Source organism: Amblyomma mixtum, chromosome 10, assembly GCF_055824585.1.
Source record: "Amblyomma mixtum isolate Tamu chromosome 10, ASM5582458v1, whole genome shotgun sequence".
Lineage (NCBI taxonomy): Eukaryota > Metazoa > Arthropoda > Arachnida > Ixodida > Ixodidae > Amblyomma > Amblyomma mixtum.
The window spans coordinates 176,233,064-176,258,321 of record NC_143021.1 but is presented as its reverse complement, the minus strand read 5'-3'; positions in this window follow the sequence as shown (position 1 = coordinate 176,258,321).

Sequence of the window (25,258 nt, the reverse complement as noted above, 5' to 3'; positions counted from 1 at the left end):
AGTCATCCGGGCTCTGAAACGAGAACATCCGGGCACCGTACGAGACTTGACGAGATTTAACGAGACTCTCTAAGCCCTCCTAGGCGACCGGCATGCAAGCGCCGGTTGGTCTCCAAACGAGACAAAAAATAACTGCTGCCAGTGCCTTCTCAATGTTTATCAAGATATCAGTGGAGCTGTGGGTTTGATAATGCACGGAATTATAATTTCCGATTTCTAATAACGCGTGCAAAAAGCACATAAATGCCACGTTACACTTCGTTGTAATACGTGATCCGGGGGAGAAGCGCTGCGTTCAAAGGGCAAGGCATCGCGCCGAATGGGTGGTGGCGTTCCTCCCTTCCTTTACGATGCGGTTCGGGTGTCCACCGAGATGGTAGAGAATTACTGCGCCATTTCCTTTCCTCAAAAAACCTTGCGTTCAAATGGCAAGGCATCGCGCTGAACGGGTGGTGGCGTTCCTCCCTTCCTGTACGGTGCGGTTCGGGTGTCCACCGAGATGACATTAGGCCCGTAAACATTTCATGCTTACTCTACTCTCGTTTACGGGAGAGGCAGAGATTTTTTAAGCATGAAATGCTTTTAGCTCCCGTTGTCGGCAGTGTGGTGACGTCACGCCGAGACCCATCATCCGGGCACTGAAATCCACTTATCCGGGCACTGAATTCCAGTCATCCGGGCACTGAATTCCAGTCATCCGGGCACTGAATTCCAGTCATCCGGGCTCTGAAACGAGAACATCCGGGCACCGTACGAGACTTAACGAGATTTAACGAGACTCTCTAAGCCCTCCTACGCGACCGGCATGCAAGCGCCGGTTGGTCTCCAAATGAGACAGAAAATAACTGCTGCCAGTGCCTTCTCAATGTTTATCAAGATATCAGTGGAGCTGTGGGTTTGATAATGCACGGAATTATAATTTCCGATTTCTAATAACGCGTGCAAAAAGCACATAAATGCCACGTTACACTTCGTTGTCATACGTGATCCGGGGGAGAAGCGCTGCGTTCAAAGGGCAAGGCATCGCGCCGAACGGGTGGTGGCGTTCCTCCCTTCCTTTACGGTGCGGTTCGGGTGTCCACCGAGATGGCAGAGAATTACTGCGCCATTTCCTTTCCTCAAAAAACCTTGCGTTCAAATGGCAAGGCATCGCGCTGAACGGGTGGTGGCGTTCCTCCCTTCCTGTACGGTGCGGTTCGGGTGTCCACCGAGATGACATTAGGCCCGTAAACATTTCATGCTTACTATACTCGCGGTTACGGGAGGCGCAGAGATTTTTTTTGAGAACGTTTTGCCGCTTACATCGCACTCCAGCCCCACGAGACTTACAGAAGATTGTTCCGCATCGTTGGACACCGTATTTGTCACCTTCACCATCATTTCGGCAAGTTCGAGACCCAACGTGGCCGGCGGCCGGCGGCCGCGTTCAGCCGAACGCCGCAGCAACAGCGGCGGCTTGGCTCGCATCTGCCACATCTCTCGCCATGGAGTACACCGTGCAAGGTGAGCCCATTTCACCGCACGAGGTTCAAACTCCCGACTGGAAGCATGTCCTCGCCGTGCGAGATCGACATTCTCGAAAAGAAAATGAAGCCCACATAGCGCATTCAACTCAAGCAGCCAACGCAGAGACGCCAACATCCCAAACCGGAGACGCGGCATGTGGTTCAGCTAAAAAACAAGACAAATTGCCTCCCGCTTCACCTCGCTACAAAAATTCACTCCCTTGCCGCGCGACGACTACAAGATTGTCTTTAGGCCAACGGGCGGCGGTTTTGATGTCACAGCGTTCGCAGAGCGTGAGCTTCGAGCAGCCATACTGAACGGCAGCGCGGTACCAGTCGCGGCTGCTGAAGAGGACCTAGTGCGCAATAACCCAGTCAAAAACATTCTCACAATGGCGACACCCAGCAAGGAACGCGCTCTTCAGTACGTCAAACTAAAATCCATCACTGTGCAGGGACTCAAGGCGGCAGTGTCGGCCTACATTGCCCCCCCTGACACTGCAATCCAGGGAATCATATACAAGGCCTACGGGAATGAGTCTCCAACGGAAATCTTTGATGAACTGAGAAGAGCAAATCCACTCCTTCCCATAGTGCAGGCACGTTCTCTAGGAAAGACGTCAACATCCCTTCTAATCCACTTCCCGGCGGAGAGGCTACCCCAATCCATCAGGTACTTCGGAGTCCTGCATGCGGTTTACCCCTTCTGTCCGAAAGTAGAATCATGCACGAACTGTCGCACAGTTGGACACAGGCGTGACGTGTGCCCAATGCCAGTACAAGATCACTGTCAATTGTGCGGTGTTCAGCATCCGTCAGAGCAAGTCTGCACCCCAGTCTGCATCATATGTGGAGGCGACCACAGAACGGGAGACGCAAGATGCAGGCATCGCTTCGAACGCACGGCCAAAAAAGCATCGGGATCCTCGTGGGCCAAGGACCGACCTTCAAGACCAAGCTCCAAGGGCAGCGACTCGACCACACGCTCCAGGTCCAACTCATTCCCCAGGCTGAAGGGTTCCAGATCCTCCAGCAAAAGTCCAACAAGAAGCGGAGACTCCAGCGCCTCGTCCAGGGCCGGAACATCCAAACAGGTGAGCTGGGTGGACAGGGCCTCCCATCTTTCGCATGATCGATCAGAGTCTCAAAAATCCCAAGAGCAAAAAATCATACAGAACCTAATGGAAGAGAATCGAATCCTTAAACAGCAGATGGCGCAGATTCTCGCTCGATTAAATACCCTTACGAGTCCCACCGCCCCCTCCACAACCCACAATTCACCTCCTCCTAAGACAGACGAATCCAACCCTACAGATAACTCTCAGCAATTGGAGCAAACCTCTTTTCACCAGTCAGACCTCACTCCTCGTAAAAAACGTCCGCTGGTTGATGAGGGAACGCAAGTAGTAACAATCCAACAACTTCGGGAGATCGAGGAAAAAGCCAACAACACTGAAAAAAAAGTCGAGTTGGGCTTCACTCAGATCGCTGAACGATTTACTCACCAGGAGCAAGTACTTGATGATATTGTTAAGAAACTTAGCAGCCCCCCGTCTAACCCTTCCTCCCAACCAGCATAGAAATGGCTACCTCTTCCACGCCAACCCCCCGTCAAAATCCTTCCCTCCATATTTGGCAATGGAACTGCAGAGGCCTTAAAAAGAAAAAAGATAATCTTCTTCTTCATATTCAGCAAGCCTCTCAAATCCCAGACATTATAGCAATCCAGGAACCTAACAATACGTATAAGTTACCAGGCTATCAAGCTATCCACCCCTCTGATGCATCACACCAATGTGTCACTACATTCGTGCATCGCAATATCACCTACATCATTCATGACATGACAGACGTGCTCCATGACTGCCAGTACATTGAAATCCTCCCCCGCAAATCAGGTCAACCTGCATACTTTGTCCTGAATATCTACAGCCACCCGAAGGATAAACATTCACAGCTTTTCAGGGCCTTACGAAAAGCCCTTTCTGTTGCGGCGCACTCACCACTAATTGTTGTCGGGGATTTTAACGCCTCGCACACGGACTGGGGATATAAATATACTCAACCCAAAGGGAAACATCTCTGGGAATTCATCCACCAAAATCACATGACTCTCTATACAGATCCCAATCAGGCAACTAGAATAGGCAACAGTGTAAGCAGAAATACCTGCCCAGACCTCACCCTTGGCAAACATCTAAAGCATGTTACTTGGACAAATACAGGCCAAAACCTCGGAAGTGATCACTTTATTCTTTCACTCACGTGTTACGCAAAAAACCTCACCCTGCCAGTCAAGATTAAACGCATAGTGGACTGGGACCTTTTCAGGAAAAGGCGAGAGTCCACTGCCACTCAAAAAATAGAGGACTACTCCTCTTGGGTTACCCAATTAAACAAAGAAATTGAAGCTTCTACCAAGGAAGCAGCAACTACTCTGGAGTCGAATCAAGTAGATAGCCGACTACAACATCTGTGGCAAGCCTATCAAGGGGTAGAAAAGCGATGGTTGCGGCAAAAACATAATCGCAAACTTAAACGTACCTTGGCCAAAATTCTAGAGCAAATTACGGAACACGCTGCCTGGTTAACCACTCAGCAATGGTCTCAGATATGTAATAGACTGGACGGCAATCTCAAATTTAAGAACACATGGCATTTCCTCAGATTTCTATTAGATCCCAGCTCACCTAGATCAGAGACCTCCAAAGCAATTATACGCTTAGTTCATTCCGCACAACAACAAGGTCAGGACATTATTAAAATACTTAGAGATAAATACTTCCCAGACACCCCTCAACTAACCCCTGTACAATATGAGGGATCTTGTAACTCTCTACTCGATGCCCCTATAGCCGAAGCAGAGGTTTGGGCAGCTTTACAGCAGCTCAGGACCACTTCAGCACCAGGTGCAGATCAAGTCACCAATAAGGCTCTGAGAAATCTGGATGGCAAAACTGTCGCGGCCTTCACAGAATTTATGAATCAGCATTGGGAAGCTGGCACGCTCCCAGAACAGTGGAAGCATGCCAGAATTACCTTTATACCTAAACCAGGCAAACCGCTAGACCTGCAAAATCTTCGGCCCATATCTCTAACTTCATGTGCGGGCAAGCTCATGGAGCATGTTGTCCTAAACCGTCTCATCCGACACATGGAAGAGAACAACATCTACCCCCATACCATGTTCGGTTTCAGATCCCACCTTTCAACACAGGATGTCATGCTACAGATCAAGGAAGACATACTTGATCCTTCGATTCCTCACCTCACCAAAGCACTTCTTGCTTTAGATTTAACCAAAGCATTCGATAATGTGCAACATTCAGCCATTTTACAAGCTTTGAGCTCCCTGCACGTGGAAGAACGCACATATGCATATGTGAGAGCTTTCCTTACGGGCAGGACAGCGGAGTTCCAAATCGGATCAGTCACATCTCCTACCTTCCCACTAGGCAGCCGTGGTACGCCACAAGGTGCAGTTCTCTCACCATTTTTGTTCAACATCACGCTCATCCCTCTTGCTCAAATCTTGTCTAAAATTCCCCACCTCTATCACTCCATCTATGCGGATGATATCACCGTATGGACGAGCGCAGGAAACTGCGGTGAAATAGAGGAAACTTTACAAAATGCAACAAACGCGGTCCAACAATATGCACAAAGTATAGGCCTGGCATGTTCCCCTGCCAAATCAGAACTCCTTCTAATCAGACCCCGATACCCGGATCCTGATCCGCCACAAATTGTTATCAAACTTGAAGACATTCCAATTCCAATTAAACCCGTCATTAGGGTTTTGGGTATGCTCATCACGAATGACGGCTTCAACACGACCGCCATTAAATCACTCCGCCACACTGTACAGAATACGACTGCGATAATTCGTAGAATTAATAATAAACACCGAGGCATGAGGGAGGCAGACACGCGACGTCTCGTTCAAGCCTTCTGTATCAGCAAACTCATTTATACTCTCCCCTATCTGTATCTCACTCGGACAGAGCAGGAGCAGATAGATAGAATGATCAGGGGTATATATAAGGCTGCCCTTCACCTCCCGAATTCAACCCCCACCAGCAAATTCCTCAAACTAGGCGTGCATAACACCCTGGCAGAACTAATTGAAGCCCACCTCACGGGGCAATACTATCGCCTATCTCGAACACCTACCGGACAGAATCTTCTGAAAAGACTCAAAATCACCCTCGACGACCAAATTTCGGATCACCATAACATTTCTCTAGACCTTGCAAAAAATCTTTATATTCCACCTCTGCCTAGAAACACTCATCCTGAGCATGACAAAGATCGTCGCACAGCTCGGGCAACAGCCCTACATAAGCACTACGCTAGGGATCGAGCAGTCACATACGTAGATGCTGCAGAATATTCTACCACCTCAGCCTATGCAATCACGGTACTTAACTGCAATCATAATCCTTGCTCATCCCTTACTCTCAATCGCGTTCAACATCCCGTCGAGGCTGAAGAAGCAGCTATAGCCCTGGCCATTACTCAAACAAATGCGAAATACATATTCTCGGATTCTAAATCAGCCATACGAAATTTCGCCAAACAACGGGTTCACACGCCAGCACATCGCATTCTGAACAGTGGTGTACCACCGAGTCGGCTCATCACACACATCTGGGTTCCTGCGCATTGCGGACACCCGGGGAATACGGCCGCACACAATCACGCCCGAGGACTCGTCAACCGGGCGGTGGACGGCCTCCCCTGCTTCCGCAGTGCTAGGGAACGCATGATGACGTACCATGAAGTCACGCTTCACTACCGGGGTTCCCGACTAGTTTACTCCCCTCCCCATAAATCGCTAAATAAGGCCGAGGAAGTCGTTTGGCGACGGATTCAGACAGACACTTTTCCGAACCCTTACCTGTATTCCCTCATGCACCCAGGGGACTACCATCCGTCCTACAAATTATGCCAACACCCTAAGGCGGATGTTCATCACATACTTAGGGCTTGCCCTAATACTCCAACTCCCCCTTTTCTGAGACTCGACGACCAGGAGAGATGGGAGGCCGTGCTGCACAGCTCACAGCCGGAGGTTCAGCTCCGGATGGTGACCTGGGCCACAGAGGTCGCCAGGGCCCATGGGCTCCTGGCCACCTAGCGCGACCGCGAGGGCCCACCTGTTCCTGCAAACCCCTTATCCTTATCCCCACCCTCACTGGCTTCCTTTTAAGGGTTGCTTAATAAAAGTTTTTCCTCCTCCTCCTCCTGCCGACGCGTCTATCGACACGGCTGCCGACGCGTCTGTCGACACTTCTGCAGACGCGTCTGTCGACACGGCTGCCGACGCGTCTGTCGACACTTCTGCAGACGCTTCTGTCGACACGGCTGCCGACGCGTCTGTCGACGCGGCTGCCGACGCGCCTGTCGACACGGCTGCCGACGCGTCTGTCGACACGGCTGCCGACGCGCCTGCTAACGACAGTATGAGGCATTAAAGGCTTTCTCCTTAAAAAATTGGAGGACGCTTAAGCTTCACTTTTAGGAGTGCAACCCTACACGGAGTTGCAGCGCTGCCAGGGAGTCCACGGAACGCCATCGCCCGTTCGGCGCGACGCCTTGCCCGTTGGAAACAGCTTTGAACGCAACACATTTTAAGCATGAAATGCTTTTAGCCCCCGTTGTCGGCAGTGTGGTGACGTCACGCCGAGACCGAGAGCCATCATCCGGGCACTGAAATCCACTCATCCGGGCACTGAAATCCACTCATCCGGGCTCTGAATAAGAGGGAAGTTTATTCAACAGTGCCAACAAACAAAACATTGGAAACACACTCATGACTGAGGGCAAAACAAATGTATACAAAGTGGGTGGCCACCCAGAAACACCATGACCTTATTATAACACACCGTACATATCACAAATTACAGCCTATAGTGCATAGAACGAACACTGGACAAAGAAGAATCAGCCTCCCGTAGCAACGACGCACTGGGGGGGGGGGGGGGGGGGGGGCAAGGATCTTTCTCAGGGTGATTGGCCCTTTCAAAACGAGAACATCCGGGCACCGTACGAGACTTCACGAGATTTAACGAGACTCTGTAAGCCCTCCTACGCGACCGGCATGCAAGCGCCGGTTGGTCTCCAAAGGAGTCACAAAAAATAACTGCTGCCAGTGCCTTCTCAATGTTTATCAAGATATCAGTCGCTGTGCGTTTGATAATGCACGGAATTATAATTTCCGATTTCTAATAACGCGTGCAAAACGCACATAAATGCCACGATACACTTCGTTGTCATACGTGATCTCTTAGGGGCTTCGCGCATCGAAGCAAAGCCGCGCAGGCGCACAGGGGCCCGGCGGAGAAGCGCTGCGTTCAAAGGGCAAGGCATCGCGCCGAACGGGTGGTGGCGTTCCTCCCTTCCATTACGGTGTGGTTCGGGTGTCCACCGAGATGGCAGAGAATTACTGCGCCATTTCCTTTCCTCAAAAAACCTTGCGTTCAAATGGCAAGGCATCGCGCTGAACGGGTGGTGGCGTTCCTCCCTTCCTGTACGGTGCGGTTCGGGTGTCCACAGAGATGACATTAGGCCCGTAAACATTTCATGCTTACTCTACTCTCGGTTACGGGAGAGGCAGAGATTTTTTGTTGTTGAATGGGGCGCGCTTTATTTTTTGTTTTCCTTTGTTTTAAAGCGTAGGTCTTCGTCGTGAGGAGGTCAGCGGAGTTTGCGTGGCGGCCATGCACTGTACAGGTCAACTTGTTTGGTAAACGTTTCGCTTTCTCCGATACGCGCGAGTAGCGCGCGGCTCTCCCGTTACGCTACCTCGCGGTTAAGATTTTTATAGAAATTATCAAACGCAGTCGCGTGCAGTGCGCCAGTGTTTCGCGCAAGGACGGCGGCGTAAATATATCGGCGTCCAGTGCGCACAAATAACCCGAGCGCACGGAAGCACTGTACACGTATATTGGCGGCACGGTGGCCCAGTCGGGTCTACGAGCGGACGCGTAGGTCGCCTCCCGGGGCAATATAATATGGGGCATGAATTTGGTGATGAGCGGCCGGCAAACCAGCTGGCTGGCGTGACGCGCCACAATCACACAGACGCGTCACGCGAGAGCCAATGAGAAGGCCCACGGGACAGCCCCGGGTCGATCAGTCTAATGGCCACCAATCACACGCGCCATAGCGGGCTCGTTTGCAGCATGTCGTGAGTACTGTTTGCCGGGCGAATTTCCTCCTTTTGTTTTGAGGAAAGGATTTGCGAATTGTCTCACATCTCGGTGGACACCCGAACCGCACTGTAAAAGAACGGAGGAAGGTGGGAGGGAAAGAAGAGAGAAAGAGGTGCCGTAATGGAAATGAAAATTGGGTTTAAGGAAAGAAATGACGCAGTAATTGTCTCGTATTCTAGGGGGACACCCGTGGCCCTGATTATAGGCCGCCGGTTCGAATTCGTGCCGCAAGCTGGGCTCTAACTTAACTAGTACGTTTGCTGCACGAAACGCTGAATCGTATGACACCATCTGGAACATTCTGCGGCAAACGGTTGGCATAATACGATTTTATTGCCTAAGCAATACTGCTTGCACTTTCAGCCTGTCGCGTAGCGAGGCCGCAGCTACCAAGCGCGGCCTAACTCCTGCTCCTGCCACGCGCGGCGCGCTTAGCGGTCTGACGTCACAGCTGCAAGAGCGGGGCTCCAACTTGCGCCGTCGCGTAGCGAGGCCGCAGCTACCAAGCGCGGCCTAACTCCCGCTCCTGCCGCGCGCGGCGCGCTTAGCGGTCCGTTCGGGTGTCCACCGCGATGAGAGAGAATTACTGCGCCATTTTCTTTCCTCAAAAAGCGATGCGTTCGAAGGGCAATGCATGCCGCAGTAATTTTCTGTCATCTCGGTGGACACCCGAACCACAGGAAGGGAGGAACGCCACCACCCGTACGGCGCGATGCCTTGCCCTTTGAACGCAACGCTTTTTGAGGAAAGGAAATTCTCTGTCATCTCGGTGGACACCCGAACCGCACCGTACAGGAAGGGAGGAAGTGGAGTGAAAGGAGAGAGAAGCTTCTAGACAATCATCTGTTAGCGTCAGCCGCTCGTTTTGCCGACCGAGGCACGCATAAATCTCCCAGCACGTTAGGGCCCTCGTGTGGTGAGTATGCCATGTAAAACAAATGGGCAAAACTTTCATAAATAAGCTTTACTAAGAGCACTACCAAGACACACCACCAGGCAAACCAGGCGCAGCCAGGGCTATTGCTTTCGCAACTTACCGGGCTTAACCAAGCTAAGCCTTTGCCAAATTTTTTTTCCGACGCGTGGTGCCGAGAACTACAACTACTACTACTGCTACGACGCCGACGGCTTTTCCACCGAACGAGCGATATACGCTGTCGAGTAATAAAAATTGGCGGGGGCTTAGCTTTGGTTAAGCCTGGTAGGTTGTGAAAGCAAGAACGCAGCGCCTCCAACTGAAGGAACGCAGTGCGCCGCGTCTACAGGTCACGCATGGCTATCGGCCGCCGCTGCGCGGACTGAAAGCGTCTTGGAATGCAGTGCGCCGCGTCTACAGGTCACGCGTGGCTACCGGCCGCCGCTGCGCGACAACTCAAAGCGTCTTGGAACGCAGTGCGCCGCGTCTACAGGTCACGCGTGGCTACCGGCCGCCGCTGCGCGGAGACAAAGCGTCTTGGACATGTAGGGGTATTCGAGTATAGAGTGTAGGAGTTAAATTTTGTGAAACGCATCTAATGCCAGTTAGATTAATGCTTTCTTATCGCCGCACCTTCATTTCAAAGTTCTTCTTCGCAGCTAAATAAATGAATCAACCCAAAGAATATGTTTCAAGAGTAAACAGTTTCCTGAGACGTTTCAGGCTCACTCACACAAACATGACTCGCGGTGTTTGCACTCGCCATCCATCCAAAGAAAGCTTGGAACAAGAGCACAGAACAATGGCCACCCCTCCCACCACTGAGGAAGGAAAACCCAGTGGCCACCACGGGTGCCCAGACACCTTTGGAGCAGACCATAGAGACCGAGACCTCAGAACCGTCGGACAACCAAGATAGCAAAGAGCACACGGAAAAGCGCAGTGTGGACACCGTGAACGCCGGATATAAAACTTCACAACGCGATTTCGCACAACTTCAACCCCTTCGGGTGCCCAGTGGTACCGAGACAGACGCCACCGAGCCACGGGCCTGTACCTCGAAAGCCAGTGATTGCGCATCCCACATCCAGGAGACCCAGGAGACGCAGTCACTCCGGAACGCTACATCCGAGAAAGAAGCCGGCTCTGCTAAAAGCGGTGAGTTGTCCGTCCAAGCAGCCTCCACTCCCACCTCTTTTCGAAACCCTGACTCCCCTATTACACCTCAAGAGGCGGTTAAACAGTACATACGTTCCGCTGAATTTCACTCGGAAATCACTACCATAATAAATACTATATTAGTTGCTGAACAACACGGAGCGATGCAGCGACAGCTCATACTAGCCCAGGCACAGTTGATACAGTCCATGGCTGACAGGATAGAAGCTACGATTAACCCACGCTTGGAAAAACATGAAGCCTGCATCAACAAGCTTTTCGAACTTGTACCGCATCAGGGATTGCCTCGCAAGCAGCGCGCAGTTGAACCCGCTGCCTGTCCTCATCCACTCTATCCAGACCAGCAACATGGCGCAGAACAATAACACGCGAAAACGTCGGCGGCGACACCAGTCCAACACACCAGCAGAAACAATTATATGGCAATGGAACTGTTGCAGCATACGCCGAAAACAAGCACAACTAGCCGCATATATAGCAAACTCCCCTAATCCCCCCCATGTCATCGCTCTGCAAGAGACGGAAACAAATCGCATTCATATCCGCGGTTATCACACGGCAGCCCTTACACCACGTACGGCAATCCTGACACTCGCATCCATGCCGGTACTAGACCGCACACCGACAAACACGCCCGACAGCAAGGGCACTCAATATACCGCGATAGAGCTAAGCTCACCAGGACACACAAATGGCCTCACTATTATTAACATATACAGCAATCCTAAAGATATAGGCAGAGGTATTCCGGATATCCTGGGCTCCTTCCGTTCCTCTAACCTTCTTGTGGTGGGTGATTTTAATACACGTCACACGCACTGGGGATACAACTCGGATACCCCCAAAGGTAACCTGATTTCTACCGCAATGGCTGATTACAACCTTAGCCTGATCACAAACCCCACCGTACCCACTCGCATTGGCACAAGCGTCACCCGTGACACCACACCCGATCTCACATGGGCCACACCGAACATAATCGTTAAATCTCACACGGTGCTCCAGGATAGCCTTGGAAGTGACCATTTTCCAGTCTCCACTATTATATCTTATGAATCCAAGATTTTCAACCCTCGTTCGCAGCTTCTCACTGACTGGGATAAATTGCGCTCATATTTGGCAACTGATTCGACAGAACCCCGTACTGTCACTGACTGGGCAGACCGTCTGGTGAAGGCCATCCAGGCGAACAGCAAAAGCATTAAAAATACCCCTAAGGCACCGCAGGTTGATCCGCATCTGGCTCATCTATGGGAGGCCCGACAGGGACTTCTCAAGCGCTGGCGTCACCAGCAACACAATCGTAAATTGAGACTCCGCATAGCCGCTCTCACTCGCGAGGCAGAAGAATACGCGAACACGCTAGCCCGCGCAAACTGGGCAACCTTTTGTAACGACCTGAAGGGTACATTAAGCACTAAACGCACGTGGTCCCTCCTACGCGCTCTCTTGGATCCAACAACCACTAAATCTCAGACACAAGTAAACACACAACGTCTGATACAACTAGAGCTCCAAAAGGGCACCGACGTAATTGGCCAACTACGGGACACTTATATACCCACATCTCTTCAGTCGGCAGATCCACCCAATCTACCTCCACCTAACCCAGAACTTGATGCCGACATCACCTTAAACGAAGTCCGCCGAGCACTCTTAGTATTCGCCGCTCTACGGCGCCGGGGCCGGATGGCATAACGTACAAGGCACTACTCAATCTGGACGATGTCTCCCTCCAGGAACTCACGGAGCTCTTTAATAACCACTGGCAAGCTGGGACGCTCCCCTCAGCCTGGACCCATGCCAGCATGCGATTTATACCCAAACCGGGCAAAGCCCTCACTCTTCAACATTTGCGCCCCATCTCCTTAACGAGCTGTGTCGGCAAGCTCTTCGAGCATGTCATTCTGAATCGCCTGCAACCATTCCTAGAAACAACAGGCTTTATCTCAAACGTTCAATTCGGCTTCCGCCCAAACATCTCGGCGCAAGACGTACTTCTCGCGTTTAAAGAGTCCCTCTTTTGCACTAAGCGTCGTACAGCCTCTACGCGAGCCATACTGGCCCTGGATATCCATAAGGCTTTCGACACAATAAGCCATGACCATATCCTCACGACATTAGCCACCACGGGGTGTGGGACCCGCATATGGCAATATATTCGGCCCTTCCTTCAGGGGCGCACGGAAGACCTCCACCTTGGGGATATTGCGTCATCGACTCGTCACTGTGTCATCGAATTGTCGTCACAAATACAAGAATCAACAATGCCCGATATTGAGCTCACTTATGAAGGCGTGTTATCTCTTGTACTAAATATAAACGTAAAAAGTCTGTTGGACCGGACAGCATACCAAACACCTTTCTACGCAGGTATGCGGAATGGGTAACCCATTATCTGATTATTATATTCAAAACCTCACTCGAACAGAAACAGATCCCAAATGACTGGCTTACCGCTAAAGTGATCCAAGTACACAAAACTGGGAACCGGCAGACAGTTGAAAATTACAGGCCAATCTCTTTAACTTGCGTTTGTTGCAAACTTCTAGAGCACATAATATCAAAGGCAATCTATACACATCTTGAATCAACAAAAGCTTTTTTTTCAAATCAGCATGGTTTTCGGCAACAGTTGTCTACTGTAACACAACTAGTAGAGACCGTTAATGACTTCGCGAAGGCTCTGAACGACAAGCAACAAATCGATGCAATATGCCTTGACCTTTCGAAGGCTTTTGACAGGGTCCAACACAGTGATTTAATTATTACTATTAATGGGTATTAATCATAAATTCGTGCACTGGATATCAGCTTATCTAAGCGGAAGAACTCAATTTGTCGAAATCAATGGTAGTAAATCAGAATTATTAAACGTAACCTCCGGTGTACCTCAGGGGTCCGTCTTGGGTCCCGTTTTATTTTTAATCTATATTAACGACATTGTTTCCCATATTGATAAAGATGTAACAGTGAGACTTTTCGCTGACGACTGCCTGCTCTACTGTTGTATAAATAATACAGATAATCAAAAAGCGCTTAATGATGCTCTCGTAGCTGTCGAAAAATGGTGCCAATGCTGGAAAATGAAAATCAACGAAGAGAAAACAGTAGTTTTACGCGTCACGAACAGGACCAAACATGTACATGAGTACTGTTATACGCTAGGATCTACCGCACTTACCACAGTGGAAACACTTAAATACCTGGGAGTCCTCATTTCTAGAGATCTAAGCTGGAAAAATCATGTACTAAAAATCTGTTCAGCCGCTGAAAAGAAACTCTGGTTTCTGCGCCGAAGATTGAAACTGGCCTCACAGTCTGCCAAGCTAGCTGCCTATTTAACTTATGTACGACCAACATTAGAATATGCCTGCATTATATGGGATCCTGTAGAAAGTGGCTTGATAAAAAAACTTGAAAGTGTGCAAAGAAGAGCAGCTCGATTCATACTGTCCAGATATGCACGTACTGATTCTGTAACAGAGATGTTGTGTGTTCTCAATTTACCACCTCTAGCCGAACGTCGCCGAGTAACCAGACTAAAATTTTTATTTCAGCTCTCAAGAAATTCCTTCAATATCAATAGCTCCCATTACTTGGTCCCAAAACAACTTACACATCTCAGAGCAAGCAATGAATACTGTTACCAAACCCCGAACCCACGCATTAATGTGTATGCTAATTCTTATTTTCCGAAGACGATGGCAGAATGGAATAATTTACCAGCATCTCTCTTACAGTCCAGTACATTAACAACTTTCGAAAAAGCTATCTCAACTTCGCACTAAAAAGTTTTTTTTCTTTTTTTTTTTTTGTGTGTGTGTGTCATACGCCTAATCAACTCACCTAAGGTGAAGGCCGGGAATGTAGAAATTTTTGTTGTTATTTTTTTCCTTTTCTTTGTGAAATAACTGTTTTTCAAGTTAATATTTATTAACACTGCTTCTGTATAAAAAGTGAAACATTACGCGGTAAGAAATGATTGTATATTTGAAGATTCACTTTGTATTTTTGTATAATCGTCGAAACCTTTTTGCTTTCCAAGTGTCACGCCCCACCACTGTAACGGCCTCACGGCCAAGAGTATTTTCAAATAATAATAATAATAATTGCCTCCCAGCCTTTCCCCCTGCCTAACCGGGGAACCCCACAAGGGGCGGTTTTATCACGTTTACTCTTTAACATTGCCCTAGCGCCACTGGCAAAGGCCCTTGCTGCTATCCCAGGGCTCCACACAGCCATATACGCAGATGATATAACCCTCTGGACAACGGGAGGATCCCTTGGAACGGCCCAGGATATCCTGCAATCTGCCATAGACATCACCACCACTCATTTAGCAAACACAGGCCTCCGTTGCCTCCTGCAGCTGAAACCCCTCCCCAGTGACCCCCCAATTGAACTGCACATGTACGGGAATCCAGTGCCCATTGTGCCTCAGGTGAAGATTCTCGGCCTTCTAATTAACAACACGCTCGATGCAACCGCCACCCTTCAGCTCTAGCAGAGACAGACCAAACAGGTCGCTGCACTTATCAGGCGGATGGCAGCACGCAGTCATGGGCTGTCTGAACGCGAGACCCTCAATATGACAAATGCACTAATCATTAGCCGCATTATATACCACCTCCCATACCACATACTCACTCAGCGGCAAAGCCAACAGGCAGACATCCTAATACGCACGGCTGTCACCTCTGCCTTACGTCTTCCACGGACGGTTAGCACGAAACGTCTCCTGGCCACTGGTACCCACAATACAGTGATCGAATTAATAGAGGCTCAACGCACCAACCAATTAGTCCGCCTGAGTCGCACGGAAACAGGACAATGCCTTCTGCGACAGCTACGTCTCAATCCACCAATTCCCACCCCAACAAGTCCTACACCTTACATGATTTCTCTGCGCACGCAGGATCAGATATATCAGAAGCCCCTACCGCGCAATATGAGTGCTAGTCTCCATCACGGTAGGCGGCAGGCACGAGCGAGCTATTACACCAAAACATACAGCAACCGCTCCGATATCCTTTATGTCGACGCGGCACAAAATTCTAAACCAGGATATTTCACGGCAGTCGCAGCCTATGAAGACGGCACAGTCGGGGCCGCCGCCACTATTCGAACTAATTCGCCTGCAGAGGCGGAAGGAGCCGCCATCGCACTTGCTCTGGCCCACTCCATCATTGACAAAAACATAACAGAAATTTGCACAGATTCACAGGCCGCGTACCGCCACTACCTAAAGGGCGTGGCGACTCCGGCAACACACCGTATTCTTACCACGGCCACCTCTCTCGACCGAACGGTTACTCTGTCGTGGGTCCCTGGGCATGCCTCAATCCCCGGTAATGAGCGCGTTCATGCTCTGGCCCGAGAACTCTCCTCCCGGACCGCGGAGGATCAGGCACCCAACCCTGCGCAAGAAGCCCCTTCGGTCCTCTCTACATATCACCAAATTACCACATTTTACAAATTCAGCCGCATGACACTGCCACCACCCCACAGTACCTTGTCGCCCTTATCCAGCGCCACATGGCGGCAATTACGGACAGGCTGCTTTATTTCACCCCACCGCCTCTCATGCTTTCATCCCACCTTTCCTCCTGATTGTAACACCTGTGGCGTGCCCAAATCCACACTTTTCCATTACCTTTGGGAATGTCCTTCCCCAAAGGCAGTATCCCCCATCCCCAATCCCACCCATTCTTCCTGGGAGGCTGCTTTACGGACCGCTCAGCCCGCCGGCCAGAAATGGCTAGTGGATCGGGCTTTACGTGAAGCACTAGCCCGTGGACTCCTGGACCAGTAGGGGACCACCCTGGAAGATTTTTTTTTTGTGTGTGTGTAATAAAGTTGTTTCCATCCATCCATCCACTCGTAGGTTATTAAGGCGGAAGCCTTTAATGCCTCGGCGTTGTAAGCAGGAGTTGTCGGCAGAAATGTCACGCTTTTCAATTGGTCCAAATGGTCGTGACGTCACAGTGCACGAATTTCAAACGGGCCAATTGTACTTTGGCTAGTAACTATGCAACCAATTAAAGGGATCGGATAGTGGTGCTCTAAGTAAGTGGGACTGAGTTTAGTTCATTGCTTAATTAACCAGTCAGCCTAATTAACCTTTCTAGTAAGACCAGATAAATAAATGAAACCGAGTAGGAAATTGGTCGAGTTGAAGAATCGAGCCAGGGTCTCCGGAGTGCGAGACGAGCCCACTACCACTCCGCCATGCCAGTTCGTTGGTTTGGAATGAACAAAAGCGCGCCTAGTGAATACGGTGTCTTCGTTCACTCCCAACTTCCTCCCTTCACTTACGGCTAGGTTCAGGTGTCCACCGAGATATGCGAGACAGATACATTTCGTTTCTACAGAAACCAGTTTACCGACGAGCAAGGCGTAGAGCCGAACGGGCGATGGCGTTCTGTGGACTCCCTAGCAGCGTTGCAAGACGCTGTCGCGTTCCACTCTTAGAGGTGAAGCTTAACATCTTGACCACACATCAGTGACACAAGCAGCAACAAAGCGCTTAAGGCTTTCGCGTCACCGCACTTTACGTCAACAAAGCGCCCCCTGATTTTTTTTTGCTTAACACAGAGAACTGCTCCGTTTCAAGTCAGTTGGTGTTTTTGTTTCAAGTTCATAATTTTTGCTGATATCACTGAGCTTGGCAATATAGAATACGACTTTGCTGCGTGATAACATTAAGTTCCGTTACATTTACTTTTTTTATTTCGTGGCACTGAAAGCGCGAACTATGCTTTCAGATGGGCTGAGACAAAACTGGAGGAGACACGTAAGCTTCGTGTTAAGGGTATGTCGGTATGACGTTAGACGGTTAATGCCCATATATGCGGAATTGATCACTCTCTACTTCACATTCATAGACCCCTGGGAGTCCTCCTAACCCTCCTGGCGCAGTGGTGCAGCGTTTAAGCTATGCGCCACTGTCCTGCGATGGCAGGTGCTGTCCCAGGTAGGGCTTGTGAGGCCCAGGTTGCCCTTCCCTAACGACCTATTGGTTTATTGGTTTATTGGGGTTTAGCGTCCCAAAGCGACCCAGGCTATGAGGGACGCCGTAGTGAAGGGCTCCGGAAATTTCGACCCCCTGGGGTTCTTTAACGTGCACTGACATCGCACGTAGAGTACACGGGCCTCTAGAATTTCGCCTTCATCGAAATTCAGCCGCCGCGGCCGGGATCGAACCCGCGTCTTTCGGGTCAGCAGCGCTCGGCTGCTGACCCGAGCCACCACGGCGGGGCCCAAGCAACCTATAGCGGCCAGTAATTAAAACAACTGCCACCTGCCACGATGATCAGTTTTCTCACAATCCGTTGGCCAGGTAGTGATGACGTCACGTGACTAAGGTGGCCTACCTTCCCCCTAAGTTCATCCTCTGGGATTATGTCGTCACCGACAACGATGCCGAAAACTTTGCCTTTTCTGCAATACTGGCCTCTTAACGCCATCGCTTTAGAACAATTCACTGGTCACAAATAATAACTATACAATCGCCGTTTTGCACTTCCAAACGTACGAAGCTTCAGGAATGGATACTAGCGCCGAGCCAAAATAGTTCTAGCAGATATGTAATTTAATTCGGCTTTCCAGCACCGTTTATGGCGAGGCAAGTGAAGTTGAGATCGGAAGACAAATGCACGCAAAACAAAGTGACTTTTTTGGCTTCGTGATGAGCTGACCATTCATCATGAAGGCAAGCGCAGCCGAGAGCGGCGGAAAGTTAGGTGGGCGGATGAGATTAAGAAGTTTGCGGGGATACGGTGGCCGCAGCTGGCAAAGGACAGGGTAAATTGGAGAGACATGGGAGAGGCCTTTGACCTGCAGTGGGCGTAGTCAGCCTGATGATTATGATGATGAGATTTGCAGATGACCGACTTGGAGCAGAATTGTTGGACGAATAATATTGAACCAAAGGGTATCATGGTTGACGAAAATATATAGATCTGTGCGACAGGTAAGATTTCCACTTGTTCACCAGCGTTTAACGTCAAAACATTGAGAACCTAGGCCAAGTTCCCCGGAGAGTATTTCAAACCGTATTTGTGAACTTACCCTCCAGATCTAGACATTAAAAAAAATGGAAAGCTGTAAAGAATACGCTAAACACATTAGTGCTCGGATTCGAGTCTCACAAATCAGTTTTTGTGAAACATAATTTGGTTCGGTTTAGTGTTACAGGGTTTAACGTCCCAAAGCACTACTCAGATTATGAGGGACGCCGTAGTGAAGGGCTCCAGAAATTTCGACCACCTGGCGTTCTTTAACGTGCACTGACATCGCACAGTGCACGGGTCTCCGGAATTTCGCCTCCATTGAAATTCGACCACCGCGACCGGAATCGAACCCACGTTTTTCGGGTCAGCAGCCGAGCTCCATAACCACTGAGCCACCCGGCGGCAGTCAGTACTTCTATTGAAAAATATAGCTGTCTTAGGAGATATAATACAGGCCAAATGTGAAGAAAATTGAAATTGCGCATGGGCTCACGACGCATGAGTGGAACAGCCAAGGCAGTTTCTCGAGCGCCTCTCGGAGCAGAAGGCAATGTTTTCCAAGGCAAGACTGAAGCAGAAATGCGACCATTTTTGAATACTAATATCATCGTTTTCTAGCAGCCTTAGAAAATAAATATAGATAACTATCGTTGCCGCAAACTGGCACACCTCAAAATATCGGCTAAGAGGAAAGTCTTTCATGACACACTATGAACTGCAATATGTACCATGCGGTTGTCACCGCCTAGTGACAAAAAATGTGCTGCTCAGTGGTTTCGCTGCTCGATTGCTGACTCAAAGACGTGGGTACAATCCAAGCCGCGGTGGCCGCATTTCGATGGAGGCGGAATTCTAGATGCCCGTGTACTGTGCGATGTCAGTGCAAGCTAAAGCACCCACGGAGCCGGAGCCCTCCATTACATCATCCGGAGCCCTCCATTACATCGTCCCTCGTAGCCTGAGTTGCTTTGGGACGTTAAAGTCCATAAGACCACATAAGCCAAGTGAAGTCTATGTCGGAAGGCACGCTTGACGAAACTCCGGTATCTGAAAACCGGGCTGGCAAAAATGTAGGGGAAAAAATCTAACTTTACGGTTACTACATGGAACACGAATTTCAGTGACAGCGGCGGCAGGACGCACGGGTGAATCTTTGCGCCTGCGTCGATTTGCCTCGTTGACGGCGGCACCCAAACTGGGATCTTGCCTTCGCACTCACACTCACACAAATATCACACCGAGCATATTTTGAATCGTATTACTTTTGAAATTCATATGTTCTCGGTCAAATGTTTAGGGGAATCCCCCAAGGTGGAGTAGATTTGTAATAAGGGAGTAATTACTCATTGGCATCCACCCGAGCGCAGCCATACGGCTACAAAGGAAAGCTGCACAGCTTTCTCAGAAACTTCGTAGTTAAAGAAAAATTCGTCCTGGTCCGGGGTTCGAACCCAGGACCACCGCTACACCGGAGCAGTCGCTCTACCAATTGAGCTAACCAGGACGGCAAGCTTATGGTAGGACGAGAGCGAATTGATCTATAACTCGAAGTGGGAAGCCGTATGTTTGTAGCCGTATGGCTGCGCTCGGGTGGATGCCAATGAGTAATTACTCCCTTATTACAAATCTACTCCACCTTGTGGGATTCCCCTAAACATTTGACCAACACAGTTCCCACTTCGAGTTATTGATCAATTCGCTCTCGTCCTACCATAAGCTTGCCGTCCTGGTTAGCTGAATTGGTAGAGCGACTGCTCCGGTGTAGCGGTGGTCCTAGGTTCGAACCCCGGACCAGGACGAATTTTTCTTTAACTACGAAGTTTCTGAGAAAGCTGTACAGCTTTCCTTTGTAGCCGTATGGCTGCGCTTGGGTGGATGCCAATGAGTAATTACTCCCTTATTTCATATGTTCTCAAAGCAAGGGTGTAATATTTCTCGGCATAACACGATTCTAGAAATCAATTTTGAAACATAATTTACGAGATTGACTGCTACAGAATATTGAGTTTGTATTCTCATTTCGCTTTTCCTGTTCCAGAAGAAAGTTTTACCGGTGCTTTGGCAGCGCGGGTACAGTCCCTTGCCCGGAACTACCACCAGGCCCAGCTAAATGGTAATCGCCATATTATGGGTCTTGTCCTCCGCCCTGACTCTTAACCTCATGGCTTGCGTTGTAGAGCCCTTATCAGATACACTGCGGACTCCACAGCACTCGTTGACCACCTCTGCGATTCTTCCATAGGCCAAAAGGCCGCCCTCCGGTCCCTCCGGTCTTCGACGGGGACGGGCGAGCAGTCTCTTCACACCTTCGTCACACTTTAGCGTAACTGTCCTAATATGATTAATTTATACGCCCCCAAAGCCGAAACCTTGGGGAGCAATTTCAAATTCGCCCAATGTCTCCTTGAAGTCTTCCGCTGGGCATGACCATGCTCTCACGTCCGCATGCGTAAACACTGCGTTCGAAACTAAACGTTCTGAAGGCCGAATGGGAAAATAACACGATACTCATCTTCCGATGGAGTAGAAACCCTGTTACCGTGGCCAGAAACGACCGATGATACCGCTCCGACGGAGCGCATTCCACACGCGTCCGCTTGATATCGGAATCGAAGAATCTCTGTACTGCACCGCACAACCTAACATAAAGAAGCACTGCTAACTAGGCTGTTATTCGTTCTCACAAACATACTCCTGTTTTCTTCGGCTGATGCACGCATCGTCGGCGTGAGGTATGCAAAACGCTACCTCTCACTTTCGTTTCCCCCTCACGCTCTTAGATTACTACATCGCCACGGACGCTTAAACCAGGCACTGAAGCCAAATAGCTGTATTGTAAAAGCTAGCCTCTTTTCGCACCACTTCTGCAGAGCAGGATGCTTAGTGTTACATTTATTTTTTCATCATGTAAGACCGAGTTGGCTGATAGAACGCCTTCAAGCAGCTATTGGTATCTAGGAGACCGTACTTTGACTGAATAGTCAATACTTGTAGGCGCGTCGTCATACCAGGTATGCGCCGTTCAGTTTCTAACAATGGACCGCCCTGCCGTTTAAGGCATGCCTCTTTGTGTTTCAGGAGAGCAATATTCCGGTTTATTATTGCAGTCAGCGTGGTTTCTTTAGCGATAATTGAACAGGAGTCAAAAGAGTGTGCAATACTTTTACCCGCACAGCAACATAACAGCCATCACTAAAATTATAGGTGCGATTCTTGCGCAACAAGCACTTGATTACAGAAAACCAGTAGTGACAGAGTGCTGCGAAGACATTTTCAAGCAAGTAACGGTGACGACACTGGAACCTCGGGGACCTTAGGGGAATATACGAGTATGCAATGGCTGTTCCATAGTTCAGACAAAACAACAACTAATATGTACATAATAGCAACCTGCCTCGCAGAAAGTTGCGCGGCAGTTCCCATTTACTCAGTTCTAAAAGCCTGAATAGAAGTGTGCCAAAGTTCGAGTAAATGTAATACACAGAGAAAAACGGACTTCCATCGCAGCTGGAATGAAAAGAGCGTTTCCTGCCACAAACATATAAGCAACGCTCAAGGGCGACGGAGAATGGGAGAAGCCTCTTCACGTGAAAGCAGCTCACATACCTTCGCAGATCACCCGTGCTTAAATGTACATAATCTTTACACAGTGCAATATCCTAAATGTGTTGCCAAGTATTTCGCTTATTTGCGTGGTTTGTACCAGTACGCCTTGTTAGAATATCGAGTACATTTGCCGACTTCGACAGAAATGCTCGTGAAGCCACTCAAACAATTTGCACCAAAGTAAGGAATAATTTTCTCCTTCGTGCCCTTGGAACATGTTAGAAACGTCAGAATATCCCAAACTTATTGGAAGTCACTCTGAGAAGTGACTTCCAATACACACAGCTTTAACAATTTACTGTGGACACACGCCAGTACTAATCATTTGGCCTCGCTGTTACACAACCTTCTCTTCACCACGTCAAAAGTGCTCTCGTAAAGGGTCCTGGCGCGCTCTGGTAAGCTACTCAGAAATAGTGACCCTAAGAGAACGCAGTAAACCTCTTGACAAAAAGGGGTCAGCAGCAATTGTAGAGAATAGTCCTTCTTTGAAAGCACATGCTGCAAGAACAGCAAAAGGACACATGATGTACTTAGCAGCACTCCCGAAATAACAATCTGCACGCGTCTTCCTGAAAAAGCCAACATTATTAGGGCATATACGAAGCCTAATAATACCACTCCAGCCAGGCAAAAATTCATAAAAACTTGAACAAGGTTCGTCCAGGCTGCGTACAGTGCATGAATTGCGAAAATACAGCAGAGCACCCAAATTCCAAACTGCAGTAAAATTCCTATCAGCCATGTAATTAAGAACTGGACAAGAAATACCAAAGGTAACATATCGCACCTTAAATATGGTGAGTGTACAAGCAAAATCGTTCCTAAGACACTGTAGTACCGGACATACTGTGTTTCTAGAAACGGAACATCAAAAGACCACCTCACACCTAGAATCCAGAGTAGAAGTAGTACAGTGTAGTGTACCGCTGCTCCCATTAGACAAGCAGACAAAAGAGCCAGCATTGTGTTTCCAAGAACATCCGTCAACTTGGCTACAACGCAGTCAACAATGCGCATCAAGAACTTCTCTACCAACTGATACGGAAGGTGTTGCTGACGTTTTTCGGCGTACTTTTTTCGCTCAGCCAAAGACACACGCACAATCTGGCTGATGTGTTTGAATGGCCGTGCGTTAGAACGCAAAGTTCTTGTCCATGACCGCATTGCAGCGGCCGGTGAAGAGCTCGCTCTTTCATCGTCTGTTTCTGAACCCATTTGCGGAAGAACTGCAGGGTGCTCCGCAGACTGAATAGTTTTACTCCCGGATGCTGTTTGGTTTACATGAAAACATGTATCCATACTTGGCTAGCTTAATAGCTATAATGGAGCTTTTTATTGTGCTCTCCTGCGTTGTCGAAGCAACGGTGCTTTCTTTTCCTGTCTGTTCTGGCTTCTTCTATGAGTCAGTTTGAATTATTTAGTGGACAAAGCTCTCAATACAAAAACGCCTTTTTCAGAGGCACTGCACGGGCCGTAGGTAGGTTTGAACAACACACTGCACACTTTTTTTCCTTTATATTATTTGCGGTGGAAATTTAAAGGTGTTTAGGCATTGCGTTTGCGTGGAAGATCTAAATGCGTTGCTGATTAGAACATTTTTCAAATGCTCAAATGAATACTGTGGCGTTAAACCTCTGGAAGATTTGAAGGTATTCTAACGTTTGAACACTTTTTCTTCCCTGCGTGTGGAAGGGTTTGCGCCAGGGAACATAATGTGCGGTGCCCTCGTGAAAACACTAGCTTGCAAGAAAACAGCCAGGTATCTTCAAGCTTCTCGATGCCAGAGTTCCTGCTTCATTTCTTCCTACAACTGCTGGAGGTAGGCCGAGAGACGCCTGCGAAAAGGGAATATTCATAAGGTTATGTTTATCAGAAGTAACTGACAACAGCCTAAATTTGAAACTTGGTTCCGCGCACATAAATGGTTTATGGGGTTCAACTTCCGAAGTATTTATTTCTCTACACAACTCCCGGGGGGAGTGCACACACCCTCTTGTTTTTCTGAAGGGACCTCATTAACTCGAACGAGTTTTTTTTTTATATACGCGACGGGAATTTTATTTAACGCTACCCGAAGAAGGGCATGTACATGAAGAAACACATCGCCCACAGCCGGCTTATGGTGGAGGAAACCACGACTTTCATACGAACTTACTCATGTTATACAGCGTTTTCGACGTCTTTGCTCCGCGACTGGTGCCAAACAGCTAGTTTTTTTTATAAGGATCGCAGTTAGTAGTCTGAAATCGCGCCTAGTTTCTCGGGACAGGCCCGTGTTCGGTGCGATGTCAGTGCACGTTAAAGAACCCCAGGTGGTCGAAATTTCCGGAGCCCTCCACTACGGCGTCCCTCGTAGCATGAGTCGCTTTGGCACGTTAAACCTCAATAAACCAAACCATGTTATGTAGTCTTTGTTCTTTAGTTTTGTCGGTTTCTAAATACAAGTTTATTCCTTGAAGAAGTTTTTTCAGCACTACAAAAACGAGGACATCCTTCACCAACTAGTCGCACAACGTGTTTTGTTAAGACAACTTTATTCCTTGTGTAAAGTGAAGTAATTTTCGGACATAGTGTTGAAGGCATAAACGTTGCTAGTCCTACACAGAAAATCAGCGATACAATAAAAATTTCAAATGACTACCGCTTCGAGAGTTAAATATTGTATCCCTGACCTCTTTATGCGGCAGTACATTGTTAAAATGTTATCAGACGTTATCCAAACAAAATGAAACATTTCTTCAGTATATTTCAGGTCCAAGCACAAACGAATAGGGCAGTCACTTTCAGGTGAATGTCAATTAGCAGGTTACAAGAGTG